Source organism: Leucopleurus acutus, assembly GCF_964270905.1.
Source record: "Leucopleurus acutus genome assembly, chromosome: Y".
Classification (NCBI taxonomy): Eukaryota; Metazoa; Chordata; class Mammalia; order Artiodactyla; family Delphinidae; genus Leucopleurus; species Leucopleurus acutus.
Genome location: NC_139164.1, coordinates 2,275,073 through 2,289,865, shown reverse-complemented (window position 1 = coordinate 2,289,865; position 14,793 = coordinate 2,275,073).

Sequence of the window (14,793 nt, the reverse complement as noted above, 5' to 3'; positions counted from 1 at the left end):
AGATTCCTTTCTGAACACAGAACCAGACCAAGTTAGGATGCATATCCCAATATCAACTGATATCAGGGTATTACTCAGGTCATCACATCCATGGATGTATAATCAGGCTTGGTGTCTCCTACTCTTAGAATGATTCCTCTCTCCTAGGCAGTGTTTTGGATGGATGCTAACAAGCTTTTCCCTGGGAAGCTTCCATTTCTATGATTCCATCCTTGACAACGCTTAACGGTAGATTGTTGTTTTTTTTCCCTTTAGCTTGAATAACATAATACAATGTAAGTTAAATTTTTACTTACCCTCCAACTAATCTCTATCAGGTGAATTTCTCTGACCCCATAGGTCTTGATGTCATACTTGATATATCAGAGACCACTTTCTTCTTTCCTTCTGCCTACACTCTTTCAAGAAAACCTCACAACTTTCACCCATAATGCTCACACACAACAAGTGAACCAGGAACCTGGGGGCTTCAAGATGGTCTCTAGCCTGCTTAGGGCCACAAAGCTGGTGAGAACGAGAGCTAAAAATATACTGTGGTCTGTCTTATTACAAAGCCCACACGTGGTCACCTGTAGAGTTTACTGTTCCAAATCCCGTCACAATCCAGGAATGTGTTTGAGCCCATACCTAGATGCCCAGATACCACCCTACCCCTCACCCCAAGTCTGAGTTCCTTAGATTCATAGAGTTGCGGTAGCTAGAAGCTTAACCCACTTGTTCTTCCCTGAGCCTACATCACTCTCAGTTACAGGGCAGATATGCTTCACCCACTAATTAACCATGCCCCAAGAGCCAGGAGCTCCTCCAAGAGCATCCCTGGAGGTGGTGTCAATCGCCCCCTTCCCCCACCAGCGAACTGTCCTTGGGGGAGGGACGGTACAGATTAACAAAAGAGTTCTCAATAATATACTGGTTTATAAGAGCTATCATAAACATTTTCTATCACACACTGTGTTACAGGGAATACACCCAGTGTGTTACAGAAACCACCACACTTCATTTTCATAACCCTAGGAGGTAGGTATGCTTATCCTTATTTTAAAGATGCGTCAGCTGAGGCTCAGAAAAGGGAGAAAACTTCAATAACTGCAAAACTATTTAGCTGGTGTATTAGGGTCCTTCAGAGAAACAGAACCAATGGATGGATGGACAGATGGATGGACAGATGGATATAGATGAGAGACTATATTTAGATGGATGAATGGATGGATGGATACACAGACAGACAGATAGAAAGGAAGAAAGATAGACCAACCATGCAGATTTACTACACTCCTTGGCATTTATCCAAAGGAACTGAAAACTTATGTCCACACAAAAACCTACACACAGATGTTTACAGCATCTTTATTCATAATTGCCCAAACTTGGAAGCAATCAAGATGTCCTTCAGTAGGTGAATGGATACATAAACTGTGGGGCACCCAGACAATGCAATATTATTCTGCACTAAAAAGAAATGAGCCATCAAGCTATAACGTGATATGAAGAAACCTGAAATGCATATGACTAAGTGAAAGAAGCCAATTTGAAAGGGCTACATAATGTGTGATCCCAGCCCTAGGACATCCTGGAAAAGGCAAAACTACAGAGACAGGAAAATGATCAGTGGTTACCTTACCATGGGCTGGGGGGAGGGAGGGATGAACAGGCAGAGCGCAGAGAATTTTTAGGGCGGGGAACATACCATGTATGATACTCTAACGGTGGATACATGTCACTATAAATTGGTCCCAACCCACAGAATCTACACCACCAAGAGTGAACCCTAACGTCAACTATGCACTCTGGCTGATGGTGGTGTGTCTCTGTAGCTTCATCCACTGTAACAGGTGCACCACCTGGCGGGGGACGCTGATCTGTGGGGAGGCCGTGCATATGTCGAGGTGCAGGAGTCTATGGGGAACCTCTGTACTTTCCCCTTGATTTGCTGGGAATCTGAAACGGCCTGAAAAATATAAAATCTGAGTTTTACAAAACTGAAGGAGATTATAGATCGGCGGGAACTGATCTGAAATAAGGCACAGTCACCCGCTTTGCTTAGTTCATATTCCACACCTCATCTGGCTTCCTCTCATCTCTCGTTTCCCCCCACCCCAGAGCCCGGCAGCATTGGCCCACACCAGCGTTCAGTATAACGCCTGCGAAAAGGCCCTGCTGATGCCCATCCCCCAGAGAGCATCTGCGATGCAGAAGCCAGCACTTCAAGTTCATTCTCAGCTACGAGAAGCACAAGCTTCTTGGAACAGCAAGTAGGCCCCCGGCGACAAAATCGAGTGAGGTGTCAACAGTTTTGGAATTAAGAAACGCGTGACCTTCACTGATGTGCAATTTGAAAGAAGACTGCGTCTGTGAAATACGGAACAATGCTACGAAAAAAGCAAGGGCCTGGTGCTGGAGGTCAGCCGACAAAGAGACGATGGATGAAGGATGGGGGCTTAGAGAAAGGAGGCTCCGAATCACCCCCCGGGAGGTCCCTTGTTGTTGGGATACAACAACAGCCATGCATGTCCAGGTTAGAAGAAAACAAAGGCAACCAAATGCAGATGCGAAGATTTTCTTTACGTCTCTGTCATCGTGTACTGATGTGCCCCGTCATCCAACAGCATCAGAAACGGTTCTGGGTGCGGAAAGATGTAACCCATCCTGTTTTATTCTATGACGGCAAATTTATTTCCTGAATGTTATAATTGAGGAGGCACGAAAACACATTCCGAAGCGGGTTTTTTTGTTGTTGTTGTTGTTGTTGGCTGCATTGGGTCTTCCTTGTTGTGCACGGGCTTTCTCTAGTTACAGCGAGCAGGGGTTACTCTTCGTTGCAGTGCGCAGCTTTCTCATTGCGGTGGTTTCTCTTGTTGCGGAGCACGGGTTCTAGGCACGCGGGCTCAGTAGTTGTGGCACGCAGGCTCAGTAGTTGTGGCTCACGGGCTCTAGAGCACAGGCTCAGTAGTTGTGGCACGCAGGCTCAGTAGTTGTGGCCATGGGCTTAGTTGCTCCGCGGCACGTGTGATCTTCCTGGACCAGGGCTCGAACCCATGTCCCCTGCATTGGCTGGCGGATTCCTAACCACTGCACTACCAGGGAAGTCCCCAAAGCGGGATTTACTTTTTATTTTTTTTGCAGTGCGCAGGCCTCTCACTGTTGTGGCCTCTCCCGTTGCAGAGCACAGGCTCCAGATGTGCAGGCTCAGCAGCCATGGCTCACGGGCCCAGCCACTCCGCGACATGTGGGATCTTCCCAGACCGGGGCATGAACCCGTGTCCCCTGCATCGGCAGGTGGACTCTCAACCACTGTGCCACCAGGCAAGCCCCGAAGTGGGATTTTTTAATGAATTTTGAGGCGGTCGTGCATCCTTCACAATTACATGCAATTATTTTTTCGTACAAACAGTGCATTGACACAATTCACATAGAAATAGCACGGTTTCCTTTGCTACCCAAAGTCCTATAGATTTAAAGGAGGAACAATCCACTTCCTGTCAAGATCACTCAAGAAAATTAGAAGTTACCGGTTACTCATAAAAGGATTTTAGCCATTTTGCTAAGATTTGAGTATTCCAAATTTTAAGTCCCATCACGATTTTGAATCTCTTTTTTTTCCCCCACGAGAAATCCCTCTAACTACGCCTCAAAGCGTACTTCAGTATTACTATTTGATAGACTATATACATATGTTTGTAGTGAACAGTTACCCCTTCCTAAAGAGATGCCTGGCTTTTACTCTGGGAGGTCATCTCCAGACCCCTGGAAAGCCCAGGTGCTAGGAGTGCCTCTGCTGACCTGCAGCTTTGGGCCAACTGGAAGAGTCTACAATGTGACTTACGACGGAGGCTTTGGACTGTGCCTATCACTTCTGATCTCCAGAGGAACTGAAGACCACAGATATTAGCCCCACCTCTGCAGAGGTTGGAGGCCAATGGTCCACCCCAGGGGCTGGAGAGGATGGAGCTCCAATAAAGACTCTGGGTACCAAGGCTCAGGCCAGCTTCCCTAGTAGCCAATACTCTGTGTGTCATCATAACCATATCTGGGAGGAAGGAACACCACCTATGACCTCTTTGGAACAGGACAGTGGAAATTCCACTCTAGGACCCCTTCTGGACTATGCCCCATGCACTATTTCCCTTGGCTGGTTTTACTTATTTACAGTTGACTGTCCATATCTGTGAGTTCTGCATCTGAGGACTCAACCAACGTCGGATGTACTATATTCAGGAAAAAAAAAAAATCCACCAAGTTCCATAAAGCAAAGCTTGAATTTGCTGTGTCAATGACAATTTACATAGCATTTACATTGGATTTGCAACTGTTTACATAGCATTTACCTTGTATTAGGTACGATAAGTCACCTAGAGATGATTAAAGTCTATGGGAGGATGTGTATAGGTTATATTCAAATACTATGCCATCTGGACACATACACACCACCAAATGTAAAACCGATAGCTAGTGGGAAGCAGCCACATAGCACAGGGAGATCAGCTCGGTGCTTTGTGACCACCTAGAGGGGTGGGATAGGGAGGGTGGGAGGGAGACGCAAGAGGGAGGGGATATGGGGATATATGTATACGTATAGCTGATTCACTTTGTTATACAGCAGGAACTAACACACCATTGTAAAGCAATTATACTCCAATAAAGATGTTAAAAAAAACTACGCCATTTTATATAAGAGACTTGAGCATCTGTGGATTTTGGTATCCAAGGGGGTCCTGGAACAAATTTCCCATGGATACTGAGGGATGACTGTAACTATCTATCCATCCATCCATCCACCCACCCACCTATCTGTCTGCTTGGCTTTAAAAAAAAAAAATTGTGTTCTCTCACAATTCTGGAGGCTGGAAGTCAGAACTCAAGGTGTGGACAGGGTTGGTTCCTTCTGGAGGTTCTGGGGGAGTATACACTCCGTGCCTCTCTCCTAGCTCCTGGTGACAGCCGGCAACCCTTGACTTGTAGATGTATTTATTCTCTAGGCTGATTATAACCTGTGTCCTTTCACTGCCATAAACCATAGCCCTGAGTGCACCAGTTTTCAGGGAGTGCTATATGAGTCCTTCTAGCAAGCCGTCAGAAGTGAGGGTTTTAAGGACCCCCTTGAAGTTGCAATTGGTGTCAAGACAGGAGGACAGTATTGTTGGGGTGTGCAGCCTCTCCCTTTGTCATTTTCACAAATTTCTCAATTTCTAAAGAAATTTTCAAAGAAAACTGTAGAGTCAGAGGGGATGATGTGGACCTTCCGTGGAGTTATCCATCCTACAAGCACGTGTGCTGAAGATCCAGTATGTTCCACGAACAATGAGCAACAGTTGTATGACTTGTGTTTGTCATACAGCCAAGTATTATCTATATTGATACCTCCAGACCATGTAATTAGCAGGATTATTATTTCCAATTCATGCAAAAAGATACTGAAGCTCTGATGGTGTGGTAACTCTTGCAAAATGGTACAGCGCAAGTGTGAAAGAGAGGTATTCTAATGCCATTCATTCGTTCTCCCACCTGATAGTTTTGCTAATACAAGGATATATGCATAGGTTTGGAGGTCTATGGGGTATCTGTGTAGTTCTCCGTCTTCTACAAAATTTAGCCTAATTACACACTTATTCTGTTTTGCACCTTTTCCTTTCTGTTTTTTCACTCATGATTACAACCTATAGCTCACTCCACACCAATATCCTGATTCTTATTTTGTATTTGTAGTATTTTATCTATCCATGTACCATAATCTGTTGAGTCAATCTCCTATTGAGAGACATTTGAAATACTTTCTTTCAGATTACAAATATTGCAGCTAGGAGTAATGCTGTCCAAAGAGATGCAGTATTTTTACCTGTTTATCTTTGGGCTGGATTCAGAGATGTAGGATAGCTTAATCAAAGGTTAACTGGATATGGATATCGCCAAATTATCCTCCTATGAGTGGCCCAATTTTGCATTTCCACCAGCAAACGTACTGGGCTTATTTTTCTACAGCCTGGCCAACAGGGTTTGTTGCCAAACTTTTGCAATTTTCCAATCTAATTGGTAAGAAGTGGTATCTGTGCCTGATGTCGATTTGTAACTCTCTTATGAAGTTCGGTATATTTTCATATAGTTAAAGCCTTTTCCATGTTTTCTTTTGAGGGTCATCTGTTCATTTCCCTTGCACATTTCTGAAATTTTAAAAAAATCTTGATTGTAATAGAGACATCTCTTTGTGTGTGATACACACTGCAGACATCTTTTCACAGTTTGCCTTCTGTCTTTAAACTGTGCTTACGGTTGGTTGAGAGATGCAAGAGTGTTATGCTTGTATGCAGTGGATTCACTAGTGTTTAGCTTTATAGCTTCAGGAATTGGAGCAATGGAAGGTTTATTTCTAGTACGTAACAAGTTACATGTTTCCCTATGTATATCCTTGATGCATTTTTACTTATTGTGGTGTATGGTTTGCTATGCAAGTTACATGTTTCCCTATGTATATCCTTGATGCATTTTTACTTATTGTGGTGTATGGTTTGCTATGCATCCCATTTTATCTTTTTCTCAGTTCTCAAATGTCCAGCCAGTTGTCCCAACAACATCCAATAACATGTCCATTTGTCCCTGCTGACATGCGATGCCACATTTACCAAATACAATATTGCCAAACACAATTCGGTCTGATTTTGGAATTTCTCTTGTGTTTTCTTGGTCTGTCATGAACCAAGACCCACCATTTTAACTATAGGTCCAATACGATGTGGGTTTTGGGGGGTTTTTTTTGCATTCTATATATATACGTTTTCATTTTTAAAAAATTTGAAGTATAATTTACAATGTTGTCTTAGTTTCGGTGTACAGCCAAGTGATTCAGTTATAGATATGTACACGTTCTTTTTCATATTCTTTTCCATTACGGTTTATCACAGGATACTGAATATAGTTCCCTGAGCAGTAGGACCTTATTGCTTATCCATCCTATATGTAATAGTTTGTGTCTGCTACTCCCATACTCCCAATCCATCCCTCCCCCTGGGAAACCACAAGTCTGTTCTCTATGTCAGAAAGTCTGTTTCTATTTTGTAAATAAGTTCATGTGTGTCATATTTTAGATTCACATATAAGTGATATCATATGGTATTTGTCTTTCTCTGACTTACTACACTTACTATGATCATCTCTAGGTCCAACCATGGTGCTGCAAATGGCATTATTTCATTCTTTTTCACAGCTGCATAATATTCCATTGTCCAGTGCAATGCTTTAATATCTAATAGCTCTACCTCCCATTGACATTGGTCTTTCTTTTTTTCTTTTTCTCTTTCTTCTTTTCCCCACGGTACACAGGCCTCCCACTGTTGTGGCCTCTTCCGCTGCGGAGCACAGGCTCCGGACGCGCAGGCTCAGCGGCCATGGCTCACGGGCCCAGCCGCTCCGCGGCATGTGGGATCTTCCCGGACCGGGGCACGAACCCGTGTCCCCTGCATCGGCAGGCGGACTCTCAACCACTGCGCCACCAGGGAAGCCCGACACTGGTCATTTTAATCATAGTGCCCTAATCCTTGTTACATGTACATTTTTCAATGTTAACTTCTGAGTCATTCTGTCTAGGTCCGTAAGACTTTGTGTGGGCATTTTTATTGACATGGCACTGAGATCCTCAATGAAATTGCTCACTGATTGTTGGCAGAATTCAGGTCTTTGGGGTTGTACTGATACAGACTTTCCTTGCTGGTGGTCAGTGGGGGCAGCCCCGAACTCCTAGAGACCTCTCCGTGGTCCATGCAAGTGTCCCCTGCACCTTGCAGCCAGCAATGCCAGGTGGATTCTTCCCACACTTTGAATCTTTCTGACTTCCCCTTCTGCTGCATCTCTCCTTAAAAAAGTTCTCTGTTAAAGGCTCATGGAATTAGATGGGACCCACATGGTTAATTAGGATAATTTCCCTATTTTGAGGGCTATGACATAAATGACATATGCAAAGTCCACTGTGCCATGTAATAGACCAAATTCACACTTCCTGCAGTTCAACTATATGTATATACCGAAATACCATTCCCCTTCCTCAAATCTCCCTGCAGGGTCTGGGTGACATTTTGTTCCATCCACGTTTAAGTACTGGCACAATAGCTTGTCAATTCCGTCTATTCTGCTTAGGGCCAGGAGTGGAGAAAAACAGTAAAAATTGTGTTAATGTTTTACTTCCCATTAATGAACCTATGAATGTGAATGTGTTCTCCAAATGTAGCCAGTGATTACATGTTATGTTTCGAAACTATGTTTCAGAACAAGCAAGTTTATTGAGGATCTCAATGCCATCTCAATAAAAATCAGTTAAAATATTTGTTAAGTAGGGAGGGTTGGAGGGAAACTCAAGACGGAGGAGATATGGGGATGTATGTATACATATAGAGGATTCACTTTGTTATAAAGCAGAAACTAACACACCATTGTAAAGCAAATATACTCCAATAAAGATGTTAAAAAAGAGAGAAAATTTGTTATGCTCTACCTTGGGAATATTTTCCTTAAAAAAAGTAAATAAAACATTTTAAAATTCTCTCATCTCTTAGAAGCAAAAATATCCATCTCTTCTAGAAGAGCTTAGGTTGTGATACATCAACACGGCACATCCCCATTCTAAAGTGGATCGAAACTCTTCCTTGCTTCCGATTCTGGTCACGGCTTGCCTTGAGAATCAGGCTGCATTAACAGACTTCTGGGCCTGTGGAGCTCAGAGCATCTGCATTTATTGCTGCCTGGGCATGTCACCTGTCAAGAAAGAGCACAGCATCCTCTGTCCTCCACTGATCACTCTGAACAAGACGCTGTTTCCAAGAGAAACTCTCTGTCAGTGCACGGAGGCAATGTCTCCAAAGCTATTTGCTGGTGTCGAGTTGTAATTTTCAGGGTTCTCTGGGACAGGATGGAGGATCCCAAATGCAAGAGTTGAAATGAGCAGAAAATGTCACGTTCCCATAACAATAGGCACAACCGTCTTGCAGAAACATAAAGCCTTAGACAAAGTCGCTAACGGGAGCAGATGCTTTATAAGAAGTGTTCATGCCCGGAAAGCATGACCTTCTCCATGATCGCTAAAGACAGATTTCGAGACACATTCAGCATCTACCCCCAAAAATGAATGAAACTGTCTCATCTTATTGAGAGCTCAAAGTTTCAATGCTGGCAGGTATGGAAATACTTTAAGTAAAATCATCAATTCAAACAGAAAATACCCAGAGGAACCCAACGCAATTTCAAACAGATTTTACTTCGGAAAAGTTTTGGTTTAGATGAAAGCAGATATTTGATTTACCCATTTATAGATGGAGAAATTAGTAGCCTAAGAGTTTAAACAATCTGCTTTGGGACACACAGTAAACAACATTGGACTTTGCTATATAAATGCCTCCCAATCTCAGAGCAATTTGTACATGGTTAAAATCGACTTAGACATGTTACACAGGATATAAGTTAAATTATTTGATCATGTATACCAGGAGTTCCCAACCCCCAGGATCTAATGCCTGATGATCTGAGGTGGAGCTCACGTAATAATAATAGAAATAGGGCTTCCCTGGTGGCGCAGTGGTTGAGAGTCCGCCTGCCGATGCAGGGGACACGGGTTCGTGCCCCGGTCCGGGAGGATCCCACATGCCGCGGAACGGCTGGGCCCGTGAGCCATGGCCGCTGAGCCTGCGCGTCCGGAGCCTGGGCTCTGCAGTGGGAGGGGCCCCAGCAGTGAGAGGCCCGCGTACCGCAAAAAAAAAAAATAATAATAGAAATAAATGTAACGTGCTTTAATCACCCCGAAACCATCCCCCCTTCCCCCGCTGCTCCATGGAAAATCTGTCTTCCACGAAACCAGTCCCTGGTGCCAAAAACGCTGGGGACCGCTGTATACATTGTATACCGATAAACACTGAAAATATTTTACAAACAAGCAGAATATTCACAAAGAGAAATGAAGAACGCCTCTTCTCTCCTGTACAAAAAAGCCAGCATTCCTTTCGAAACCATTCAGAACGAATGTAAAAGTGGGCTACGAGGAGATCATAAAATCATCAAGACAACGCAAGCTGAACAGCAGATCTGACTACCTTTTCTCTCTGCTATGTGATAATATTAGGCATAGAGTCTGAATAGGATCCCAAATCAAAACGTCATGGTAATTTACTTGTTTAGATTTTGCAGAGAAAAAAAAACTCAATACCACCAAAAACATGAGTCAGGTCTGAAATGTATCAATGATATTTATGGGTGAAATATTCATCAGAGACGTTTTCTTTCACTTACAGAGAACAGAATTAAGTAGCATTGATTTGCAGTATTGATTTGTAGTATCCAATCACCTATGCATAGGCACGCTTAGATTCACAGCAATAAAAAGACAATAAATTATTCTAAGTTAGAATATCTTTCCATTATCCCTATACACTGTGAATAAAATAAACAACACATGCCAGGAAGATGTATATTATTACCTCTACTTTTCTCTTCTGCTGTATTTTGCTGCATATCAGATTCTTTGAAACAATATCAATTTATATCTCAGGCTGTACTCTTATATTTAACATTTTTATTTGAAAGCCTGTTTCCAGAACCATTATAGTAACAAGCACCACTGTGAGTGCAGAAAATCCTATTATCTCTCTCTTTTTTTTTTTTTTTTTGGCTGTGTTGGGTCTTCATTGCTGCGCGCGGGCTTTCTCTAGTTGCGGCGAGTGGGGGCTACTCTTCATTGTGGTGCGCGGGCTTCTCATTGAGGTGGCTTCTCTTGTTGCAGAGCACGGGCTCTAGGCGCGCGGGCTTCAGTAGTTGCGGCACGCGGGCTCAGTAGTTGTGGCTCACGGGCTCTAGAGCGCAGGCTCAGTAGTTGTGGCGCACGGGCTTAGGGGCTCCGCGGCATGTGGGACCTTCCCGGACCAGGGCTTGAACCCGTGTCCCCTGCATTGGCAGGCGGATTCTTCACCACTGCGCCACCAGGGAAGTCCCTGACTATTAACTTTTGTCATCAAGAAAGAAAATAAATCCACTGAAAACCTTTGTGAGAGCAGCCCTTCATTTTATCTAAAATCCCCTGTCTAGCTATTCTGTTTGAGACATAGGTGATCCTTTTTTATAGAGTAGGCACCTGTGTTCTTTATTCCAGGTTTACTGAGATATAACTAACATAGAACATTGTATATGTTTCAGGTGTACAATGCAATGATTTGATACACGTATATGTTACAAAATGATTGCCACAAGGAGGTTATTTAATACCCCCATCATCTCACGTAACTCTCTCTTTTATGAGAACATTTAAGATCCACCTCTCAGCGACTTTCAAGTATATAATTCCTCATTTCCTGCTGATGGGATGCAAAGTGCCCCTTCCCTCTGGGGTCCGAAAAATGTCAGAAGAGCAATTCCTTCTTGTTCACAAGTGCACAGCTTGTAACGCCTTATCATCCCCCAAACACTAATGAACCTTCAATACTTCAATGCAAATAAAGAGAAGGGGAGGGGAGAGGAGAGAAGGATTTCATAAGCCATAGAAAACCAGTAAAAACGATAATTTGGGGGAAGACGTGTTTTCTCAAACCCTTTATGCCTTCCCGAAACTTTTAAATTTGTTTTCCATAGACAGCATGGAATTTTTCTTATCCATCATTTCTAAATATATTAAACTATTTTATTTAATTTTCCTTTACCTGTCCTACATCAATTCATTGCTGTTTTTCGAATCATAGAGGGCAATTTTCCTTTATAGGTAGCATTTATTGGTATACTACCTACTGGGGGTTTTTTGTTGCGTTTTTAGGTACCTTACCATCTGTAATCAGACACAATGATTACTCCCTTCTTGTTGATTAACACATGCAATTATGTCACAGGACAAGTCAATCTCTTAATAAAGTGTTGCCTCATGGGTGAAAAAAGAAGAGCCTGGCATTTTTCTGAGCTCTATAAATACTGTATTTCTTGTTTCCAAGGGCAGTTCCAAATTTCATCATCTTCCCTCTAATTAAGAAAGCTCGTGTAAACTTATTTTACTAAAAATTCACTGCTGTATTACACATCCATCAGGCTTAACTCACTCTCATCACAAATCTAAACAAGAACAATTTAAACAGATAGCATAAACTTCAGAGACTTAAAAATTGTTTAGGAACTATCTGTGTTTCTCTTCCAACGTTTGCATTTGAGAAATTCAAAGGAAACATGAGAACAAACGTAAAAGCCACCCATGAACTTATTCTGAAATGTCTATTGGCTCCACACTGGAGTGTTCCCACAGCTCTTGTCTAAATGGGGCTCTGAACACAGCAGACAGGAGCACACAGAGATGCGGCCTACGTCTCCAGGTGTGCAGCCCACGTTTGAATCCCAGGTGTGCCTTATCCCAGACATATGGCTGTGGGGAGGTCCTTACTTACCTCTATGAAGTCTGGAGTAGCTATACTGAGTCACACTCCCCCCAGTGTGAATTTAAAGGAGAAGAATCATTAAGACAAGATCACAACTAGGCAATCAGTGAACACCAGGTAACTGGTACACCTGGCCTTGGGCAAAATTTGGAAACTTGCAACTATTTATGGTCACTATTTATGACTTGTTAGATATGAATAAAAATCCTTATGGTTTCTTACTGCATAGCACAGAGAATTACATTCAGTATCCTATGATAAACCATAACGGAAAAGAATATAAAAAAGGAATGTATATATATGTATAACTGAATCACTTTGCTGTACAGCAGAAATTAGCACAACGTTATATCATCAACTATATCTCAGTTAAAAAAATCTTGATGGTCACTTATAGATACGTAAGACCCACAAATAATGCAAGAAGCAACTTCTCTTGAAAGCATATATTAAATCACTGTCTATCCCAGCATCGTGGTGAACTCCAGGCTCCCAAGCAAAATTTAATAATGGGATCTGAGGCTCCCCAAAATGACCTTGGGATAGAGCTGCCTTTTGATTTTCACCCAGAATCTACAGGCTCATCAGGAGTTAGGAAACAACTTTTAGTCAGAAGCCCAGCACTGAAAACATGATTCGCACAACATCTGTCTGAAGTTCAGGCAACTACTGAACAAGGAGTCAGGGTGTCAGAGTCTGCAGGTCAAAGAGAAACAGAAAGATAACAACAGCTGGCTGACCCACTCATGGATCAGAAATACTCTGGGTTTGAATAAAAGTGGTATTACGGTGGTCCAGAGAAACAGAGCCAGTAAATCTATATATTTAGAGAGAGAGATTTATTATGGGAATTGGCTGAGGTCATCACAGAGGCTAAGAAGTTCTGTCATCTGCCACCTGGAAGCTGAAGAACCTGGCAAGATGCTGGTGTCAACTCCAGTCTGGGTTCAAAGGCCTGAGATCCCAGTCTGAGGTCAGGGGAAAATCTATGTCCTAGCTCAAACAGACAGAGAGAGCGAGAGAGAGAGGGAGAGAGAAGTGATAGATAACAGATATACATTATAGATGGCTAGATGATTGATAGACACATAGATAATTGATAGATACACAAATAGCTAGTAGATAATAGATAGCTAGACAGTAGACATATAGAGAATTTTCCCTTCCTCCAAGTTTGCGTTATAGTTCAGTCTTCAACTGATTAGATGAGGCCCACCCACATAGAGAGAGCAATCTGTTTTATTCAGTCCATGGATACAAATCCTAATCTTACCCAGAAACATCCTTTCAGACACACCCATAAATAATGTTTAGCCAACTATCGGGGCACCCTCTGATCCACTCATGTTGATACATGAAATTAACCATGAGAGCTATTTATCAAAACATTGACACCCAACCATGGTGGACTGAAATAGGTACCCAACATTGTCAGACATATATGCATACCTCAGGGTTTCTCAACCTCAGTGCTATAGACATTTGGGGGCCAGACATCCTTTCTGGTGGGGACTATTCTGTGTACTGTGGTAGGTTGAGCAGAATCCCTAATCTCCACCAACCAGATGCCAGGAGCACCCTCTGCCCTCGAATGTAGCACCCAAAAATGTCTCCAGGCACTGCCAGATGCCCCCTGGAGATCAAGATGATTCCCAGCTGAAAACCACTGGAATAGAGAAAAAATACAAGGACATCATCAACAACAGCAAAAAAAAAAACCATTAAACAGGGCTTCCCTGGTGGCGCAGTGGTTGAGAGTCCGCCTGCCGATGCAGGGGACACGGGGTCGTGCCCCGGTCCGGGAAGATCCCACATGCCGCGGAGCGGCTGGGCCCGTGAGTCATGGCCGCTGAGCCTGCGCGTCCGGAGCCTGTGCTCCGCAACGGGAGAGGCCACAACAGTGAGAGGCCCGCATACCGCAAAAAAAAAAAAAAAAAACATTAAACAAAGTTATGTCTGCATGGTAGGCTTGGGTAGTTTTTATTTTATCCTCTATTTCTATGATGAACTCACGAAATGTTATTTTTTAAAATGGGTAAATGAATAAATGCACCTTTAATTATATAATCACCTAAAGCCAATTAAGTAATATAATAACAGAATCACTCAATTTGGGCACCATTGCTGCATGAGTATAAAACAATTGCTTAAATATCTTACAACCAGCCAGAGTAGAAAAGATGCTGGTTCTTTGAACTTCTTACAGAATGCTCTCAGTTTCAGCAAATTAGGGATTGAGATGGTTTCGATTCCAAAACCCCTCGCTTGTATCATGTTTTCCTGACTCAAGTACGTCCACCCACCTGACCATAATTAATCCGTAGCATGACAATAATGGTAGTAACAGCAATCATTTTCCCGTGTATGGTATTTTGTAGTCCCTATATCACGTCCCCACTTTTCTTTATCCACATTT